The sequence below is a fragment of the Orcinus orca genome, chromosome 2 (genome assembly GCF_937001465.1).
Source record: "Orcinus orca chromosome 2, mOrcOrc1.1, whole genome shotgun sequence".
In the NCBI taxonomy this organism is placed as follows: Eukaryota; Metazoa; Chordata; class Mammalia; order Artiodactyla; family Delphinidae; genus Orcinus; species Orcinus orca.
In genome coordinates this window covers 51,520,431-51,542,410 of record NC_064560.1, presented here as the reverse complement: position 1 = coordinate 51,542,410, position 21,980 = coordinate 51,520,431, and the positions used below count along the sequence as shown (strand labels likewise).

General features: G+C 47.6%; 1 long non-coding RNA gene across 1 annotated transcript in view; it reads left to right on the top strand.

Annotated features, from left to right (window-relative positions):
• Nucleotides 1-15,084: 15,084 nt before the first annotated feature.
• LOC125963539 (uncharacterized) overlaps nucleotides 15,085-21,980 on the top strand; it is a 163,605-nt gene continuing 156,709 nt past the window's right edge. The window contains exon 1 of the long non-coding RNA XR_007475614.1: nucleotides 15,085-15,184. This is a non-coding gene — a long non-coding RNA (uncharacterized LOC125963539). The remainder of the gene's footprint in view (nucleotides 15,185-21,980) is intronic.

The window sequence follows — 21,980 nt, the reverse complement described above, 5'->3', positions numbered from 1 at the left end:
GTTAGGGTTAGGGGACGGGGACGGTTTAGGGTCCAGGTGAGGTTACGACAACGGTTTAGGGGGAGCCTACGTGTGAGGGCATTGGTTAATGTTAGCGTACGGGTTAGGATTAGGGGACGGGTTAGGGTAAGCCTTCGGGGAAGGGTTAGGGTTAGGGTTCGGGCTAGGGTCAGGGTTAGGGGACGGGGACAGTTTAGGGTCCAGGTGAGGGTACGACAACGGGTTAGGGGGAGCGTACTTGTGAGGGCACGGGTTACTGTTAGCGTACGGGTTAGGATTAGAGGACGGCTTAGGGTAAGGCCTCGGGGAAGGGTTAGGTTTAGGGTTCGGGATAGGGTTAGGGTTAGGGGACAGGGACGGTTTAGGGTCCAGGTGAGGGTACGACAACGGTTTACGGGGAGCGTTCGTGTGAGGGCAAGGGTTAGTGTTAGTGTACGGGTTAGGAATAGGGGAGGGGTTAGGGTCAGACTTTGGGGAAATGTTAGGGTTAGGGGACTGGGACGGTTTAGGGTCCAGGTGAGGGTACGACAACGGTTTAGGAGTAGTGTACGTGTTAGGGTACAGGTTAGTGTTAACGTATGGGTTAGGACTAGGGGACGGTTTAGGGTAAGTCTTCGGGATAGGATTAGGGTTAGGGTTCGGGCTACGGTTAGGGTTAGGGGACGGGATGGTTTAGGGTCCAGGTGAGGGTACGACAACGGTTTAGGGGGAGTGTACGTGTGAGGGCACGGGTTAGTGTTAGCATACGGGTTAGGATTAGCAGAGGGGTTAGGGTAAGGCTTCGGGGAAGTGTTAGGGTTCGGTTTCGAGCTAGGGTTAGGGGATGGGGACGGTTTAGGGTCCAGGTGAGGGTATGACAACGGTTTAGGGCGAGCGTACGTGTGAGGGCACGGATTAGTTTTAGCGTACGGGTTAGGATTAGTGGACGTGTTAGGGTAAGGCTTCGTGGAAAGGTTAGGGTTAGGGTTCAGGCTAGGGTTAGGGTTAGGGGACGGGGACGGTTTAGGGTCCAGGTGAGGGTACGAGAACAGTTTTGGGGGAGCGTACGTGTGAGGGCACAGGTTAGTGTTAGCGTTCGGGTTAGGACTAGGGGACGGGTTAGGGTAAGGCTTCGGGGAAGGGTTAGTACTAGCGTCTGCATTTGCTCACGAACCTCAACAATCCTATCACTGCTGCGTTTAAGTCGCTGTACACACACTTGATTCTCTTTCGGAGACATAGCCATCCATAGGTTTTAAGATTCTTACTAGTCAGGTATATTCTTAGGCGTTTAATATGGGGTGTTGAGTCCACTTCGTTGAGCAAGGAGTAGCTCTTCTCTATTACATATTTGGCTTATGGAACGGTATCTGTGCTAATTTCAATCTCTGGTTTTATACAGCACCCCAACTCATCCTTCCCCTTAAGCAAGCATAAGATGGTTTTCTACATTTGAGACCCTGTTCTGTTTTGTAATTCAGTTCCTGGGTAGCCAAGTATAAATTCCGTGTAGTAGTGATATCTTATGATGTTTCTTTTTCTGTGTGACTTATTTCACTTAGAATCATCGTACCTGAATCCACTCATTATGCTGCTACGGGCCTGATGACATAGATTTCATTGCTGAGTGATATTGCATTTTACGTAAGTACCACAACTTCTTTATCCATTTTTCACTTTCTGTGATATTGAACTTGTACCGTAAACGAGGTTCTTGTAAACAGAGCCGTCCCAAACTTTGGGGTGGCTGTGTCTTTTTGATTTTAATTTCCCTAATCTATAGGACCATAAGTGGAAGTGCCCTAGGCTCTGTTGCTTTGTTTTTTAGATGTTTCAGGAAACACCATACACTTTTCCAGAGTGGCTGTTGGCAATTTACATCGCGCTCATCAGCATAACAAGGCTCCCAGTTCTCCATGGCCTGTCCTGCCTTTCTGGATTTTACACTTTTTTCACATGGCCCTTTTGACCGGGGGGCAGTGAGACTTCATTGTAGTGCAGATTTCCTTTGCAAACTTGCTTGGTTGGCCAAAAAGGGCGTATGCGTTTTTTCCTGAATATATTCAGGAAAAAACGCATACGCCCTTTTTGGCCAAGTGCATCATTGTAGACGTTCTGCCTCTTTTCCTATGCTTTACATGCAATTTCCTATGCTTTACATGCTTTACATGCAATTCCTGAAATCGGTTTCCTGCAATTCTGCCCCGCTTTGAAGTCCTCTTGGCAGCTTACTTCAATATATTTTTGGACGATAGCTGTCATTTATAACTCTGCATGTTTGTGAATGACAGTGCCCCTGAGCTCCTTTCTTCAACTCGCTTTCTTGTGAGCTGGCCGCAACACCGCAGGATTGCTTCAGGCCCTAGTGTGGTTCTGGCATGGCACGCTGAGCCTTTGGTTAATTCCTCTTCCTGGTGGGAAATGAGAGTTAAATTTGCCCGTCCAGACACCTCCAGCTAGTCTCTCATTGGTTCTCCCTATTCCTGTTCATTTTCCACAGAAATTGCAAACTGGGCCAAACAGGAGGTTAAAGGCACTGACTCTCCAAGTGGGGAGAGTGTTAGTAAAGCGTCTGGAATGTTGCACCCGAGTAGCAGGGGACGAAAACTGAGACACATTTGAACACGTTTCCCGATCACACTGTGGATCATACTCTGGGTTCCACATGCATGTTTTAGCTGAAGGAAGAATCCCTTAAACCTGGACAGTTGAGACCCATGAAATGGGGACCATGCAATATGACTTCAAAGGATCTGCATTTGCTCACCGAACCTCACCAATCCTATCACTGCTGCGTTTATGCCACTGTACACTCGATTGATTCTCTTTCGGAGACATATAAATCCATAGGTTTTAAGATTCTTACTAGTCAGGTATATTCTTAGGCGTTTAATATGGGGTGTTGAGTCCACTTCGTTGAGCAAGGAGTAGCTCTTGTCTATTACATATTTGGCTTATGGAACGGTATCTGTGCTAATTTCAATCTCTGGTTTTATGCAGCACCCCAACTCACCTTTCCCCTTAAGCAAGCATAAGTTAGTTTTCTACATTTGAGACCCTGTTCTATTTTGTAATTCAGTTCCTGTGTAGCCAAGTTTACATTCCGTGTAGTAGTGATATCTTATGATGTTTCTTTTTCTGTGTGACTTATTTCACTTAGAATCATCGTACCTGAATCCACTCATTATGCCTCTACGGGCCTGATGACATAGATTTCATTGCTGAGTGATATTGCATTGTACGTAAGTACCACAACTTCTTTATCCATTTTTCGCTTTCTGTGATATTGAACTTGTACCGTAAACGAGGTTCTTGTAAACAGAGCCGTCCCAAACTTTGGGGTGGCTGTGTCTGTTTGATTTTAATTTCCCTAAGCTATAGGACCATATGTGGAAGTGCCCTAGGCTCTGTTGCTTTGTTTTTTAGATGTTTCAGGAAACCTCATACACTTCTCCAGAGTGGCTGTTGGCAATTTTCATCCCGCCCATCAGCATAACAAGGCTCCCAGTTCTCCATGGCCTGTCCTGCCTTTCTGGATTTTACAATTTTTTCAGATGGCCCTTTTGACTGGGGGCAGTGAGACTTCATTGTAGTGCAGATTTCCTTTGCAAGCTTGCTTGGTTGGCCAAAAAGGGCGTATGCGTTTTTTCCTGAATATATTCAGGAAAAAACGCATATGCACTTTTTGGCCAAGTGCATCATTGTGGACGTTCTGCCTCTTTTCCTATGCTTTACATGAAATTCCAGTCTACCTCCTGAAATCGGTTTCCTGCAATTCTGCCCCGCTTTCAACTCCTCTTGGCAGCCTTACTTCAATATATTTTTGGACGATAGCTGTCATTTATAACTCTGTAGGTTTGTGAATGACAGTGCCCCTGAGCTCCTTTCTTCAACTCGCATTCTTGTGAGCTGGCTGCAACACCGCAGGATTGCTTCAGGCCCTAGTGTGGTTCCGGCATGGCACGCTGAGCCTTTGGTTAATTCCTCTTCCTGGTGGGAAATGAGAGTTAAATTTGCCCATGCAGACACCTCCAGCTAGTCTCTCATTGGTTCTCCCTATTCCTGTTCATCTTACGCAGAAATTGCAAACTGGCCCAAACAGGAGTTTAAAGGCACTGATTCTCTAAGTGGGGAGAGTGTTAGTAAAGCGTCTGGAATGTTGCACCTGAGTACCAGGGGACGACAACTGAGACAGATTTGAACACGTTTCCCGATCACACGGTGGATCATACTCTGGGTTCCACATGCATGTTTTAGCTGAAGGAAGAATCCCTTAAACCTGGAGAGTTGAGACCCATGGAATGGGTACCATGCAATATGACTTCGAAGCGTCTGCATTTGCTCACCGAACCTCACCAATCCTATCACTGCTGCGTTTATGCCGCTGTACACACGCTTGATTCACTTTTGGAGACATATAAATCCATAGGTTTTAAGATTCTTACTAGTCAGGTATATTCTTAGGCGTTTAATATGGGGTGTTGAGTCCACCTCGTTGAGCAAGGAGGAGCTCTTGTCTATTACATATTGGGCTTATGGAACGGTATCTGTGCTAATGTCAATCTCTGGTTTTATGCAGCACCCCAACTCACCTTTCCCCTTAAGCAAGCATAAGTTGGTTTTCTACATTTGAGACCCTGTTCTGTTTTGTAATTCAGTTCCTGTGTAGCCAAGTTTACATTCCGTGTAGTAGTGATATCTTATGATGTTTCATTTTCTCTGTGACTTATTTCTCTTAGAATCATCGAAGCTGAATCCACTCATTATGCTGCTATGGGCCTGATGACATAGATTTCATTGCTGAGTGATATTCCATTGTAAGTAAGTACCACAACTTCTTTATCCATTTTTCGCTTTCTTTGATATTGAACTTGTACTGTAAACGAGGTTTTTGTAAACAGAGCCGTCCCAAACTTTGGGTGGCTGTGTCTTTTTATTTTAATTTCCCTAAGCTATAGGACCATAAGTGGAAGTGCCCTAGGCTCTGTTGCTTTGTTTCTTAGATGTTTCAGGAAACACCATACACTTCTCCAGAGTGGCTGTTGGCAATTTACATCCCACCCATCACCATAACAAGGCTCCCAGTTCTCCATGGCCTGTCCTGCCTTTCTGGATTTTATACTTTTTTCAGATGGCCCTTTTGACCGGGGGGCAGTGAGACTTCATTGTAGTGCAGATTTCTTTGCAAGCTTGCTTGGTTGGCCAAAAAGGGCGTATGCGTTTTTTCCTGAATATATTCAGGAAAAAACGCATACGCCCTTTTTGCCCAAGTGCATGATTGTGGACGTTCTGCCTCTTTTCCTATGCTTTACATGCAATTCCAGTGTACCTCCTGAAATCGGTTTCCTGCAATTCTGCTCTGCTTTCAAGTCCTCTTGGCAGTATTACTTCAATATATTTTTGGATGATAGCTGTCATTTATAACTCTGCAGGTTTGTGAATGACAGTGCCCCTGAGCTCCTTTCTTCAACTCGCTTTCTTGTGAGCTGGCCGCAACACCGCAGGATTGCTTCAGGCCCTAGTGTGGTTCCGGCATGGCACGCTGAGCCTTTGGTTAATTCCTCTTCCTGGTGGGAAATGAGAGTTAAATTTGCCCGTCCAGACACCTCCAGTTAGTCTCTCATTGGTTCTCCCTATTCCTGTTCATTTTCCGCAGAATTTGCAAACTGGGCCTAACAGGAGGTTAAAGGCACTGACTCTCCAAGTGGGGAGAGTGTTAGTAAAGCGTCTGGAATTTTGCCCCCGAGTACCAGGGGATGCAAACTGAGACATATTTGAACACGTTTCCCGATCACACGGTGAATCATACGCTGGGTTCCACATGCATGTTTTAGCTGAAGGAAGAATCCCTTAAACCTGGAGAGTTGAGACCCATGGAATGGGGACCATGCAATATGACTTCAAAGGGTCTGCATTTGCTCACCGAACCTCACCAATCCTATGACTGCTGCGTTTGTGCCCCTGTACACATGCTTGATTCTCTTTCGGAGACATATAAATCCATAGGTTTTAAGATTCTTACTAGTCAGGTATATTCTTAGGCATTTAATATGGGGTGTTGAGTCCACTTCGTTGAACAAGGAGTAGCTCTTGTCTATTACATTTTTGGCTTATGGAACGGTATCTGTGCTAATTTCCATCTCTGGTTTTATGCAGCGCCCCAACTCACCTTTCCCGTTAAGCAAGCATAAGTTGGTTTTCTACATTTCACACCCTGTTCTGTTTTGTAATTCAGTTCCTGTGTAGCCAAGTTTACATTCCGTGTAGTAGTGATGTCTTATGATGTTTCTTTTTCTGTGTGACTTATTTCACTTAGAATCATCGTACCTGAATCCACTCATTATGCTGCTATTTGCCTGATGACATAGATTTCATTGCTGAATGATATTGCATTGTACGTAAGTACCACAACTTCTTTATCCATTTTTCGCTTTCTGTGATATTGAACTTGTACCGTAAACGAGGTTCTTGTAAACACAGCCATCTCAAACTTTGGCGTGGCTGTGTCTTTTTGATTTTAATTTCCCTAAGCTGTAGGACCATAAGTGGAAGTGCCCTAGGCTCTGTTGCTTTGTTATTTAGATGTTTCAGGAAACACCATACACTTCTCCAGAGTGGCTGTTGGTAATTTACATCCCACCCATCAGCATAACAAGGCTCCCAGTTCTCCATGGCCTGTCCTGCCTTTCTGGATTTTACACATTTTTCAGATGGCCCTTTTGACTGGGGTGAAGTGAGTCTTCATTGTAGTGCAGATTTCCTTTGCAAGCTTGCTTGGTTGGCCAGAAAGGGTGTATGCGTTTCTTCCTGAATATATTCAGGAAAAAACGCATACGCCCTTTTTGGCCAAGTGCATCATTGTCTACGTTCTGAGTCTGTTCATGTTTTCAATGCAATTCCAGTCTACCTCCTGAAATCGGTTTCCTGAAATTCTGCCTTGCTGTCAGTGCCTCTTCATAGCCTTACCTCAATATACTTTTGGAAAATAGTTGGCCTTTATAACTCTGCATGTTTTTGAATTGCAGTGGCCCTTAGTTCTATTTTTCAGCTCTTATTTTTGTGATCTTGCCTCATATCCACAGGATTTCTTCAGGCCCTATTCTTCTTCTTGGGCGCCTTGCTCTGCCTTTGGTTAATTCTTCTTCCTGATGTGAAATTAGAGTGACATGTGCCCATTGAAACCGCTACAGCTATTTTCTCACTGGTTCCCCCTATTCCCATTCATCCTCCGCACTAACTGCAGACTGTGCCATACCGGAACTTAAAGGCATTGACTCTCCATGTGGGGATGTTGTTAGTAAAGTGGCTGGAATGTTGATCCGGAGCCCCAGGAGAGGAAAATTAGGTGCGTTTTAGAAACCTTTCCCGATCATATGGTATACCATCCGCTGGATTTCCCATACATGGTTTAGCTGTAGGAAGATTCCCTTCAACCTGGAGTGTTGGGATCCTTGGAATGAGTAGCATGAAGTATTGCATTAAACTTTCGGCAGTTGCTCACCAAAGCTCACCAATCCTCTCAGCCCCAAGTGTCCAGCCTTATGTCTTATGCAGCTGTGGGTTTATATGTGGTCATTCCAGGTTGCATCACAGCCCCTGAGCGAATTTTGTAAGAATTTTTCTCTCTTTCATTGTTTCTGCATTTTGTTTTTAAAATTTATTTCTATAATGGGGTTTAGCTCATTTTCACTGCTGTGTTTGGCCGCTCTGCACACACTTGATTCCCTTATGGAGATATATCAATACATGGGTTTTAAGATTCTTATTACTCAGATATATTTCTCTGCGGTGTATAGGGTGTGTTGAGGCCAGTTCATTGAGCAAGGTGTAGATCTTGTCTAATACCTATTTGGTTTATTGAACGGTATCTGTGCTAATTTCAAACTCTGGTTTTATGCATCACCCCACCTCTCCTTTCCCCTTAAGCTGACATAAGTATGTTTTCTAAATGTGAGACACTGTTCTGTTTTGTAATTCATTTTTTGTGCAGCCATATTTACCCTCCCTCTATAAATGATATCTTATGATATGTTTCTTTTTCTGTTTGACTTATTTCAAGTAGTATTATCGGACCTAAATCCACTCTTTATCCTTCTACTAGCCTTATTACATTGATTTCATGGTGAAGAGATATTCCATTGTACATAAGTACCACATTTTCTTTATCCATTGTTCTCTTTCCTGGGATATTTAAGGTGTACTGAAGTTGAGGTTCTTGTAAACAGAGTAGCCCTAAACTGTGGTGTGCTTGTGTCTTGTTGATTTTTAGACTTCCCTAGATATACTTCCGTGATTGGAAGTGCCCTATGCTCTGTAGCTCTGTTTTTTAGATGATTTAGGAACCACCATACACTTCTCCAGAGTGGCTCTCGGCAGTTCACACACTGTCCATCAGCGTATAAAGGCTCCCTGTTCTCCATGGCCTGTCCTGCATTTCTGGTTTTTACAATTTTTTCGGATGGCCCTTTTGACCGGTGGGAAATGAGACTTCTTTGTTGTGCACATTTGCATTGCTTGCTTGCTTGGTTGCCCATAAAGTGCGTATGCGTTTTTTCCTGGATATATTCAGGAAAAAACGCATACTCCCTTTTGGGCCAACTGCATCATTGTCGAAATTCTGCCGCTTTTCATGTGCTTTAAAGACGAGTCCAATCTATCTCTTGAAATCTGTTTCTTGCAATTCTGTCTTGCATTCAGATCCTCTTCTTTGCCTTACCTCAACATATTTTTGGACATTGGTTTTCATTTATAACTCTGCAGGTTTGTGAATTGCAGTGACCCTGAGCTCCATTTTTTAAGTTGCTCTTTTGTGAGCTGGCCTCAAAGCCGCAGGATTGCTTCAGGCCCTATTTTGGCTCCGGCGAGGTGGGCTGAGCCTTTTTTTAATTCTTATTCTTAATGGGAAATTAGAGTGACATGTGCCCGTCCAAACCCCTACAACTATTCTCTCATTGGTTCCCCCTCTTCCCGTTCATCGTCCTCACAATTTGCAAAATGTGTGAAACAGAAGTTTAAATGTGCTGATTCTCTAAGTGGGGAGATTCTAAGTAACGTGGCTGGAATGATGAACAGGAGCACCAGGAGAGGATAAATGAGGTGCATTTTAGACACATCTCCCGATCACATGGTGTACAGTCCTCTGGGTTTTCCATGCATGTTTTAGCTGTAGGAAGATTCCTTGAACCTGCAGATTTGGGACCCATTGAATGAGTACCAGGTAGTATTACTTTAAAGGGTGTGCATTTCCTCACCCAACCTCACATTTCTCTTAACGCGAACAGTTTCCAGCCTTATGTCTCATCCTGCTGTGGGTCTAGATGTGTTCAATCCATGTTGCATCACCGTCCCTGAGGAAAAGTTGTAAGAGGTTTTCTCTGTCTCTCTGTCGTTTATTTTTTTCAATTTATTATTATATTGGTTACAGCTGATTTTCAAAGCTCTGTTTCTTGCTGCTGTACATCCACTTGTTTCACGTACAGAGAGACATCAATAAATTCTTTTTCAGATTCTTACCAGTCATATATATTCTTTTCCGGTGACTTGAGTGTGCTGAGTGCAGTTCTTTTAGCTACCGTGTAGGCCTTGTTGATTATCAGTTTGGTATTTGGAATGGTATCTTTGCTAATTTCAACCTCCTGGATGATGCCTCACCCCTCCCCACCTTTCCCGTTTAGCAGCCTTACGCGTGTTTTCTACATATTTGACTATGTTTTTGTTTTGTAATTTATTTCATGTGTAGCCATTTTGGATTCCACCTTTAAGTGATATCTTATGATATGTGTCTTTTTCTTTTTGAATTATGTCACTTAGAATGATCATACGTAACTCCTCCGGAGTTGTTACAACTGGCCATATTTCATTGATTTCCAGGCTGAGTAATATTCCACTCTACATAAGTACCACATCTCTATCCATTTTTTCCCTCCAGAGACATTTAAGTTATATCCTAGTTGAGGATCTTTTAAACAGAGAGGCAGTAAACATTGGGGTGCCTGTGTCCTCTCGATTTTTGTTTTTCCCAAGATATAGGCCCATGAGTGCAAGTGCCCTATGCTCTGTAGCTCATTTTTTAGATGCTTTAGTAAACACAATACACTTCTCCAGAATGGCCGTTGGCAATATACATTTCCACTATAAGCCTCACAGGGCTCCCTCTTCTCCTTGCCCTGTCTGCATTTCTGGTGTTTACACTTTATGAGGATGGCTCTTCTGACTGATGTGAAGTGATATCTTTTGTAGTATTGATTTCCAGTGCCCACCTGTTTGGTTGGCTAAAAAAGTGTATGCCCTTTTCTTGAATATATACAGAAAGAAACGCATACAGCCTTTTTGGCCAACTGCAATGTTGGCAATGTTCAGCCCCTTTTCTTGTGCTTAATGGCGAGTCCTTTCTACCTCCTCAAATCCCTTTCCTGCCATTCTCCCTTGCTTACCAATCCTTTTCTCTGACTTTCCTCAAGACATTTTTCAGTGATAGATATTTTCAACTCTGCAGTTTTGTGAATTTTACTGCCCCTGCGTTCCATTGTTCAACTTGTGTTTATGGGAACTGGCCACAAAGCAGTGGGATTTCCTCAAGCCCTATACTGTTTCCATGGGCAACCTTAGCCTTTGGTCAATTCGTCTTCCTGATTGGAAATTAGAGTGACATGTGCCTGTCTGAACACCTAGGACTTGTCTCTCATTGTTCCTCATCCTTCCGCTTCATCCTCTGGACAAATTCCAAACTGTACGCAACAGGATGTTGACAGTGCTGACATCTCCAAGTGGGGAGACCGTTAGTAAAGACGCTGGAGGGGTGAACCCGAGCACCAGGAGATGAGGAGATGAGATGCCTTTTCCAAACTCTTCCCGATCAGACGGTATACCATCCTCTGGGTGTGACAGACATGTTTTAGCAGTAGGAAGAGTCCCATTCATGTAAAGAGAACACCAGGGCTTTTTCAAAATCAGTGTCTCCCCGAAACCCAAACTGGGGAATTTTTTAAGCTACGGCTACACATATGTTCATTAAGGGCCTTGGGAAGTAGGCAGAGTCCAAACTTTAGATGATTGAAGTCTTCAGGGTCAGGAGCACTCACCACTGGCATCCCTTAGGTTACACTTTAACTGTCATTGATAGATGATGTCAATAAAAATATCTATTCTTTTTCCAATTATTTCCCCTTATAGGTTATTGCAAAATATTGAGTGTAGTTCCCCGTGCTATACAGTAGTTCCTTGTTGATGATCTATTTTATACATAGCAGTGTGTATGTGTTAATTCCAAACTGTTAATTTATCTCTCCTCCCACCTTTCCCCTTTGGTAATAATAAATTATAAGATTTTATACTTCTCAGAAATGGGGGAGCTGAAAGAGAGGTATCATTTTCAATGGAAAAGCATTTAAAACAAGATTGAAGCTTTAACCAAGATTATTAGATGTACATCCTTGGAAAGAAATCACTTCATTTCTCTAATATTGACCTGACAAATAAGACAAACCTTTTCACTGAACTTGCTTATAATAAAGTGATGGAAATATCAAATGGAAGTGTTAGAAACATCTTATTTTACCCGAGCCTTATAAACTGTTCTATGTTAACTAGAGTTTGGCTCACACATCTGTTCATTGAAGTTACAATAGTCTCAATTTCTGTTACTGATCCTCCAGAGTGGACCCCAACAAGTGTCCCCCTGCCCAGTGTCATTGGGGCCAACAGATCGAGACTGAGTTTGGTTCACAAGCAAAGGAAACTTTATATTTTGATCAGAGAATGGAGAGGTGAGAGCATGCACTACCCCGTGGGCTGTGGGCTGGGCTGCTGTGTAGAGATCCCGTCAGAGTCAGTGGGAGGGAGGGGGCGGAGCTCTCGAGGGCCGGGTTGGCTGCAGCTCAGGCTCTATATCTCGGAGTCTGCACTGGGCCCCAGGAGCTGAGGTGTCGACCCAGCCATTCTGCACTAGGAAATCTGGTCTGAAGTGCCGGGTGTGGAACCTCTGCATGCGGGACCCTAGGAGCACGTGAAATTAGACAAAGGATAAAAAAGGTCAGACTTGACTTTATTGCCCAGATTCTATTTTTATCTCCCAGGGATTTTTAATGGGCTTTGCTGGGGACAAACCCCTCCTCTGCCTTTTGTCCCATTCCTCATTCTTGGAGTGCTGAGGGTGCAGACCCTTCTTCTGTAACTGCTGAGTGCTGAGTTGGGAGCCCTCATACCAGGGGACGAGGGTCAGAACTTCTCCCCAGCAGCCTCCAGGTGACGTTGATTGGCCCCAGGACCCCTGCCTCCCTGCTTGTCCGCCTGAGCACCAGCATTGGAAGTGTTATAGATTCTAATGACCTTTAAGGGTCCAGGAAAGGGATGTGCAGAGACGCTGTGGGGGCCGGTTTCACCCCGCCCCACATTTGTTCGGCCACCTTAGGCTGACCGTTTCTGCCAGCCTAGATGCTCTGACCAGTAGTCTGCTCTTTCTTCAATTAGGCCCCTGAATTAATGTAAAAACAGCACCAGGTGTCAGAGCCCTGCCCGCTCAACTCCCAGACAGTCCAGGGTCAGTGGTGATCAAGGACCATGATGACCACTGAGTCAACAGCCTTTTGAAGTAAACAGGAGTCCAGCCGGTCTTATTGGCCACCATCATCACGGTGTCTGTAGGCTTTTCTATGGTGACAGTGTGATATACGTTTCCCCTGCCAAGATTATTAGCTCCCCTCTGGGTGCATTAAGTCCTGCAAGCAGTAGTCTACTCCTTCGGGACACACTATTGTTGTTTTATGAGAGAAACTCCAGGTCAAGTGATGTTCACACGAGTCGTCATGGTGCCCTGTTGCCCCCGGTTATCTCTCTGGATGTTGTTGTTGGAGGGCCTCCTCACTCGAGGTCGGTGTGCCCACGGAGCGAACCCTGCAACTTCAGGGCATGGTTGGTGATTAGGATCACCACGTGGGGTCCTTTTCCCTTAGGAGGGAGGTGGCCTTTTGGGTTGCTGATTTCCAGGTTTTTAGATACTGCCAGTGTCTTGGCCAGATGTGGCAGTGGGCCAAGCCCCTTGGTGACTGTAGTTTATCCTACCTGGATGGCATTCTTGCGTTGTTCCATTTCAAGTGGTCCCAGTTTTTGCACTAATTTTCCAATGGCGATTCACCTTTCACCGGGAGTGGAAAGGTCAAAGGGTTTAGCTCAATTAGGGAGTTCCAGGGCAAGGGTCTGAATTGACTGCTCTTTCCATTCTTGAAAGGCCACTTCTGGATTCTGTTCAAAAGGATCATCATCTTTTCCTTTCAGTGTTTCATATAGAGGCCCAGCTAGTAGACTGTAGTTAGGGATCCAGAAGCAGCAAACCCTGGCCTCCTCAGGAACCCCTAAGCTGTCTTCTAGTTTTAGAAAGGGGTAAGGCTGAAAATGGTTTCTTCCCTTTCCTGGGATGGGCTTCTCCGACCTTCTGTGAGAATGAAGCCCAGGCAGGTCACCGCAGTCTGTGATATTTGAGCTTTTTCTTGGACAACTTCTATCCTTTATTGGCTTGGTAGTTCAGAAGCCTCCTTAGTAGGGCTGGCGATCAGAATGTCGTCTGCATTTTGAAGGAGGGTTTCCTTTTCCAGAGGTAGAACTTTTCGGTCTTTAGCTAAGCTTTCCCCAAAGATGGTGTGGGAATTTTTGAACCCTTGGGGCAAGACGGCCCGGAAGTATTGTTTTAGTTGTATGTTGAGTCCTGCCACTCACAAGCCAAAATTTCTTGTGACTCTGGGACTAATGGAATACAAAAGAAGGCATCATTGAAGACTAATACAGAATACCATGTCCTGGTGGTTGGTAGAATGACCAGCAGGGTGTAGGAATTAGGAGCAACTGGAGGTATATCCTCGGTGGCTTCACTGACTGTCCTGACATCCTTTACCAGGTCCCCAGCAGCCCATGGGGCTCTCGTGGTCAGGCCAATCCCAGGATATGGAGCTCTCCTGGGCAGGTACCCCACCCCCAACCCAGCCCACGGGGCTCTCGTGGTCAGGCCCCTCCCAGGATACAGAGCTACCCTTGCAGGTACCGTGGCAGGGCTGGGCACACAGGAACCGCGCACATAGCCCTCATTGAAGAGCACCCCCAGCTCACCTGTCGCTCAGAGCTGACACAGAGCACCTCAGAGCAGGACTTGAACTAACAAACAGCAGCTCCGACAGGTCTGTGACCCTGGGCATCACTCTGTGTGGCCTCCCTCCACCTGGTCTTCCAGAGACTTCCACTGCACCCAGGGCACCAGGCCTCTGTCTCCAACCACCACCCACCCCTCCTCTCCCTGACTCCTGGGTTTCTCTCATTAGGAGAGGCTTTTCTTGAAGTTGTCTCCCACTCATGGGCCAGATAAAATGATTAGAAAACAAGCCAAATCTGCAGCCCCTTGTCTATCCTGACTCTCAGGAGCCCACACCTGTTCCTTGGACCTGGCCGGTTCAGCAAGTTCCATTTTCTGCAACTGTGAGCCCCTGAGGGGTGATGATTGGCTGACCTGGGCAGCCTTACCTGCCGGCCAGCCCTCCCCAGGTGTGCCTGGGTTGAGATCAATATAAATACCACTCCAGACAGCAAGAGGCCCTGCAGCTGTGCCTGACACCATTTTCTCTGCCCTGTCTGCAGTCTCGGGGCTGGGCTGGTGGGAGGGAGTGAGAGGCCACGGCTTTGTGGGTGGCCCAGTGTGAGTGGGGCTCTGCTGGACTTTCTGCAGCAGTTGCCAGGCTGCCACCTGCTAAAGAAGAGGATGTGTCACCCATACCTGCTGCTGGAATTTCTCCCTGGGCAGAGGTGAGGAAGGAAAAAAGCAGTGGGGGCAGGGACAGGACGGGTATCTCAGGCAGGGAAATGGAAATCTTCCAGAAGAGCACCCAGGGCCAGGACCATCCTGGCTGGCCTGCAGGCACCAAGTCAGCTGGCATGCTGTCACTCGTGTGGCTCCATGGCCCTTCCTCTAGGCTTTCAAGTCCTTGTATATATTCAGGTGTTTTACCTGGGAAGGGGGGGAACAGTTCAGCAGCAACTGGCCTGGGGCTCAGCTCACGTTTACTCACAGATGCCTCGGCACGGTGCCCCAGCTTTGCAATGAGGACGCTTGTTGTGTGGGGGCTGCTGGCTGAATGGGAGACGATTCCCCACCACTGACCAACTTCAGAATTGTTTACAACTGGAGCAAGTGCCCTGATACGGTTTTCCTCTGAGTAACTGGTGGGTTCTGTTTTTTTTTTCTCTTTTTCGTTTTTGGTTCAAGGTAGATTTTATTCCTCTTTTTTGTATTTACAGATATAAGCATGGAAATAATTTATTCATATAAATACATGTATGTGAAGGGAATAATTGTTTTTTCTGTTTTATTTTTTAAATTTTATTTCTTTTTAATTTTGAATTTTATTTTATATTTTTATACAGCAGGTTCTTATTGGTTATCTATTTTATACATATAAATGTTTACATGCCAATCCCAATCTCTCAACTCCTCCCACCACCACCCCCCCAAGAGCTTTCCCCCCTTGTTGTCCATACGATTGTTGTCTACATCTGTTGCTCTATTTATGCCTTGCAAAACGGTTAATCTGTACAGTTTTTCTAGGTTCCACATATATGCATGAATATACAAGATTTGTTTTTCTCTTTCTGACTTACTTCACTCTGTATGACAGTCTCTAGATCCATCAACGTCTCTACAAATGACCCAATTTCATTCCTTTCATGGCTTAGTAATATTCCATTTTATATATGTACCACATCTTTATGCATTCGTCTGTCTGTGGGCATTTAGGTTGCTTCCATTACCTCGATATTGTAAATAGTGATGCAATGAACATTGCGGTGAATGTCTCTTTTTGATTTATGGTTTTGTCTGGGTATATGTCCAGTACTGGGATTGCTGTATCATATGGTAATTCTATTATTAGTTTCTTAAGAAACTCCATATTGTTCTCCATAGTGACTGTATCAATTTATATTCCCAACAATAGTGGAAGAGGCTTCCTTTTCTCCACACCCTTTCCAGCATTTGTTGTTTGTAGATTTTCAGATGATGCCCATTCTAACAGGTGTGAGGTGATACCTCATTGTTGAGTCCATTTCGTTGAGCAAGGGGTAGGTCTTGTCTATTACATATTTGGCTTATGGAACGGTATCTGTGCTAATTTCAAACTCTGGTTTTATGCAGCACCCCAACTCACCTTTCCCCTTAAGCAAGCATAAGTTGGTTTTCTAAACTTGAGACCCTGTTCTGTTTTGTAATTCAGTTCATGTGTAGCCAAGTTTACATTCCGTGTATTAGTGATACCTTATGATGTTTCTTTTTCTGTGTGACTTATTTCACTTAGAATCATCGTGCCTCAATCCACTCATTATGCTGGTACAGGCCTGGTGACACAGATTTCATTGCTGAGTGGTATTCTGTTGTATGTTAAGTACCGCAACTTCTTTATCAATTATTTGCTCTCTGGGATACTTAACTTGTACCGTAGAAGAGGTTCCTGTAAACAGAGCCGTCCCAAATTTTGGGGTGGCTGTGTCTTTTTGATTTTAATTTCCCTAAGCTATAGGACCATAAGTGGAAATGCCCTAGACTCTGTTGCTTTGTTTTTCAGATGTATCAGGAAACACCATACACTTCTCCAGAGTGGCTGTAGGCAATTTACATCCCGCCCATCAGCATAACAAGGCTCCTTTCTCCCCATGGCCTGTCCTGCCTTTCTGGATTTTACACTTTTTTCAGATGGCCCTTTAGACCGGGGGGAAGTGACACTTCATAGTAGTTCGGATTTCCATTGCAAGCTTGCTTGGTTTGCCAAAAAGGGCATATGTGTTTTTTCCTGAATATATTCAGGAACAAACTCATACGCCCTTTTTTGCCAAGTGCATCATTGTCGATGTTCTGCCTCTTTTCCTATGCTTTAAATGCAAATCCAGTCTACCTCCTGAAATCGGTTTCCTGAAATTCTGCCCCGCTTTCAAGTTCTCTTCGCAGCCTTACTTCAATATATTTTTGGACGTTATCTGTCATTTATAACTCTGCAGGTTTGTGAATTACAGGGTCCCTGAGCTCCTTTCTTCAACTCGCTTTCTTGTGAGCTGGCCGCAAACCCGCAAGACTGCTTCAGGCCCTAATCTGCTTCTGGCAGGGCATGCTGAGCCTTTGGTTAATTCCTCTTCCTGGTGGGAAATGAGTGTTAAATATGGCCGTCCAGACACCTACCTCACTCTCAACCCCTTGGTGATGTGGGTCCTCTGGTTTGTGACCACCTTTATGGGTTCCTCACCTTTCGATGATGTGGCCCCACTAGTGTGAGGACACTCCTGCCTGCTTCTCATCCACGTGGTTATGTGGACCCCCTGGTGAGAGTCTGTTCCTGGCTGTGTTCCTCACCCTTCTATGAGGGAGACCCTCTGTTGATAGGTCACTCCTGCATGGCTGGCACACATTGCCTTGGTGAAGTCAGCCGTGTGGTGGCAGTTGGAGCGTGCTGGGAATCTCCTCCCCCCGGTGATGAGGGCCCTCTTGCGTCAGGCCCTAACTGCTGGGCTCACCAACTTTTCTTAGTGAGCCCAGTGTTGCTTGGGCACTCCTCTTCGGATCCCATCTCCATGCGGATGTGGGCCTTCTGCTGTGAGATCCCAACGGCTGGGTTGTTCACATTTTCATGATGTGGGCTCTCTGGTGTTAGTTCACAGAGGCCTGGATCCCATAGCCTCTGTGCTCTTGGCCGCCTGCTGGGAGGTTCCAACTGCTCGATTCCTCACTTTTTTAATTTTTTGGGCCCTCTGTTGTGAGGATCCTCCTGCCTGCCTCACTCCCAGCCCCTTCGTGATGTGTGTCCTCTGGTTTGAGGCCACATGTGCTGGGTTCCTCACCTTTCGATGATGTGGGACCAATGGTCTTAGGAGACTCCTGCCTGGTTCACATCCCCTTGGTGATGTGGGCCCTCTGTTGAGAGTCTGATCCTGGCTGGGTTCCTCACCCATCTGTGAGGTGGGCCGTCTGCTGTGAGGTCACTCCTGCCTGGCTTGCTCACCTCGCCTTGTGGACATGAGCCCTCTGGTGGCACTTGGAGCCTGCTGGGAGCCTCCTCCCGTCGGTGATGAGGGCCCTCTGGCGTCAGGCCCTAACTGCTGGGCTCCCCACATTTTGTGATGTGCGCCCAGTGGTTCGAAGACACTCCATCCAGGTTCACATCCCCATTGGGATGTGGGCCTTCTGCTCTGTGGTCCCAACGGCTGGGTTGCTCACAGTTTCATGATGTGGGCTCTCTGCTGTTAGTTCACTCCTGCCTGCATCCCATAGCTTCTGTGCTCTCGGCCGCCTGCTGGGAGGTTCCAACTGCTGGATTCCTCACCTTTCTTATTCTTTGGGCCCTCTGTTTTTAGGCTCCTCCTGCCTGCCTCACTCCCATTCCCTTTGTGATATGTGTCCTCTGATTTGAGGCCACATGTGCTGGCTTCCGCACCTTTCGATGATGTGGCCCCACTGGAGGGAAGACAGTCCTGCCTGGTTCCCATCCCCTTGCTGATGTGGGCCCTCAGGTGAGAGTCTGATCCTGGCTGGGTTCCTCACCCTTCTGTGAGGTGGGCCCTCTGCTGTGAGGTCAATCATGCCTGTCTGGCACACGTCACCTTGGCGACGTGGGCCCTCTGGTGGCAGTTGGAGTGTGCTGGGATCCTCCTCCCCTCAGTGATGAGGGCCCTCTTGCCTTAGGCCATAACTGCTGGGCTCCCCACATTTTCTGATGTGCGCCAAGTGAGTGAGGACACTCTTGCCAGGTTCCCATCCCCATGGGGATATGGGCCTTCTGCTCTGAGGTCAAAACGGCTGCCTTGCTCACAGTACCATGATGTGGGCCCTCTGCTGTGAGTTCACTCCGGCAAGGATCCCTTATCATCGGTGCTCTGAGCCGCCTGCTGGGAGGTTCCAACTGCTGGATTCCTCAACTTTTTTATTCTATGTGCCCTCTGTTGTGAGGCTCCTCCTGCCTGCCTCACTGCCAGCCCCTTGGTGATGACTGTCCTATGGCTTGAGGCCACATGTGCTGCGTTCCTCACCTTTCGATGATGTGGCCTCACTCGTGTGAGGACACTCCTGCCTGGTTCCCATCCCCTTGGTGAGGTGGGCCCTCTGGCGAGAGTCTAATCCTGGCTGGGTTCCTCAACGTTCTGTGAGGTAGGCCCTCTGCTGTGAGGTCACTGCGGCCTGGATCCCATAGCCTCGGTGTTCTGAGCTGCCTGCTGGAAGGTCTAAATGCTGGAATCCTCACGTTTTTTATATTATGTGCCCTGTGTTGTGAGGCTACTCCTGCCTGCCTCACTCCAAGGCCCTTGGTGATGTGGGTCCTCTGGTTGAGGACACATGTGCTGGGTTCCTCACCTTAAGATGATGAGGCCCCACTGGTGTGAGGATAATCCTGACTGGTTCCCATCCCCTTTGTGATGTGGGCCCTCTGGTGAGAGTCTGATCCTGGCTGGGTTCCTCACCCATCTGTGAGGTGGGCCCTCTACTATCAGGTAACTCTTGCCTGGCTTGCTCACCTCACCTTGTTGACATGAGCCCTCTGGTGGCACTTGGACCCTGCTGGGAGCCTCCTCACCTCTGTGATGAGGGCCCTCTGACGTCAGGCCCTAACTGCTGGGCTCACCAACTTTTCTTAGTGAGCCCAGTGATGCTCGGGCACTCCTCTTAGGATCCCATCTCCATGGGGATGTGGGCCTTCTGCTCTGAGGTCCCAACGGCTGGGTTGTTCACATTTTCATGATGTGGGCTCTCTGGTGTTAGTTCACAGAGGCCTGGATCCCATAGCCTCTGTGCTCTTGGCCGCCTGCTGGGAGGTCCCAACTGCTGGATTCCTCACTTTTTTAATTTTTTGGGCCCTCTGTTGTGAGGATCCTCCTGCCTGCCTCACTCCCAGCCCCTTCGTGATGTGTGTCCTCTGGTTTGAGGCCACATGTGCTGGGTTCCTCACCTTTCGATGATGTGGGACCAATGGTCTTAGGAGACTCCTGCCTGGTTCACATCCCCTTGGTGATGTGGGCCCTCTGTTGAGAGTCTGATCCTGGCTGGGTTCCTCACCCATCTGTGAGGTGGGCCGTCTGCTGTGAGGTCACTCCTGCCTGGCTTGCTCACCTCGCCTTGTGGACATGAGCCCTCTGGTGGCACTTGGAGCCTGCTGGGAGCCTCCTCCCGTCGGTGATGAGGGCCCTCTGGCGTCAGGCCCTAACTGCTGGGCTCCCCACATTTTGTGATGTGCGCCCAGTGGTTCGAAGACACTCCATCCAGGTTCACATCCCCATTGGGATGTGGGCCTTCTGCTCTGTGGTCCCAACGGCTGGGTTGCTCACAGTTTCATGATGTGGACTCTCTGCTGTTAGTTCACTCTGGCCTGGATGCCATAGCCTCTGTGCTCTGGGCCGCCTGCTGGGAGGTTCCAACTGCTCGATTCCTCAACTTTTGTATTCTATGGGTCCTGTGTTGCGATGCTCCTCCTGCCTGCCTCACTCGCAACCCCTTCGTGATGTGGGTCCTCTGGTTTGAGGCCACATGTGCTGGGTTCCGCAACTTTCAATGATGTGGCCCCACTGGTGTGAGGACACTCCTGCCTGGTTCCCATCCCCTTGGTGATGTGGGCCTTCTGGTGACAGTCTTATCCTGGCTGGATTCCTCACTCTTCTGTGAGGTAGGCCCTCTGCTGTGAGGTCAATCCTGCCTGACTTGCACACATCACCTTGGCGACGTGGGCCCTCTCTTGGCACATGGAACCTGCTTGGAGCCTCCTGCCCTCGTTGATGATGGCCCTCTAGCATCAGGCCCTAACTGCTGGGCTCCCCACGTTTTCTGATGTGAGCCCAGTGATGTCAGGACACTCCTGTCAGGTTCCCATCCCCATGGGGATGTGGGCTTTCTGCTCTGAGGTCCCAACGCCTGGGTTGCTCACAGTTTCATGATGTGGGCTCTCTGGTGTTAGTTCACTCCTGCCTGCATCCCATAGCTTCTGTGCTCTCGGCCGCCTGCTGAGAGGTTCCAAATGCTGGATTCCTCACCTTTTTTATTCTTTGGGCCCTCTGTTTTTAGGCTACTCCTACCTGCCTCACTCCCATCCCCTTTGTGATGTATGTCCTCTGATATGAGGCCGCATGTGCTGGGTTCCTCACCTTTCGATGATGTGGCCCCACTGGTGGGAGGACAGTCCTGACTGGTTCCCATCCCCTTGGTGTTGTGGGCCCTCTGGCGAGAGTCTCATCCTACCTCGGTTCCTCACCCTTCTGTGAGATAGGCCCTCTGCTGTGAGGTCACTACTGTCTGGCTGGCGCATGCCACCTTGTAGACGTGGGCCCTCTGTTGGCAGTTGGAACCTGCTGGGAGTCTCCTCCCCTCAGTTATGAGGGCCCCCTGGCGTCAGGCCCTAACTGCTGAGCTCCTAACATTTTCTGATATGTGCTAAGTGGTGCGAAGCCACTCCTGCCAGGTTCCCATCCCAATGGGGATGTGGGCCTTCTGTTCTGAGGTCCCAACGGCTGGGCTACTCACAGGTTCATGATGTGGGCCCTCTGCTGTGAGTTCACTGCGGCCTGCATCCCATAACCTCGGTGCTCTGGGCCGCTTGCTGGGAGGTTCCAACTGCTGGATTCCTCAACTTTTATATTCTATGGACCCTGTGTTGTGAGGCCGGTCCTGCCGGCCTCATTCCGAACCCCTTGGTGATGTGGTTCCTCTGGTTTGAGGCTACATGTGCTGGGATCCTCACCTTTCGATGATGTTGTCCCACTGGTGTGGGGACACTCCTGCCTGGTTCCCATCCCCTTGGTGATGTGGGCCCTCTGGTGAGAGTCTGATCCTGGCTGTGTTCCTCACCCTTCTGTGAGGTGGGCCCTCTGCTGTGAGGTCACTCCTGCCGGGCTGGCACACATCGCCTTGGTGACGTTGGCACTCTGGTGGCAGCTGGAGCCTGCTGGGAGCCTCCTCCCCTCGGTGATGAGTGCCCTCTAGCGTCAGGCCCTAACTTCTGAGC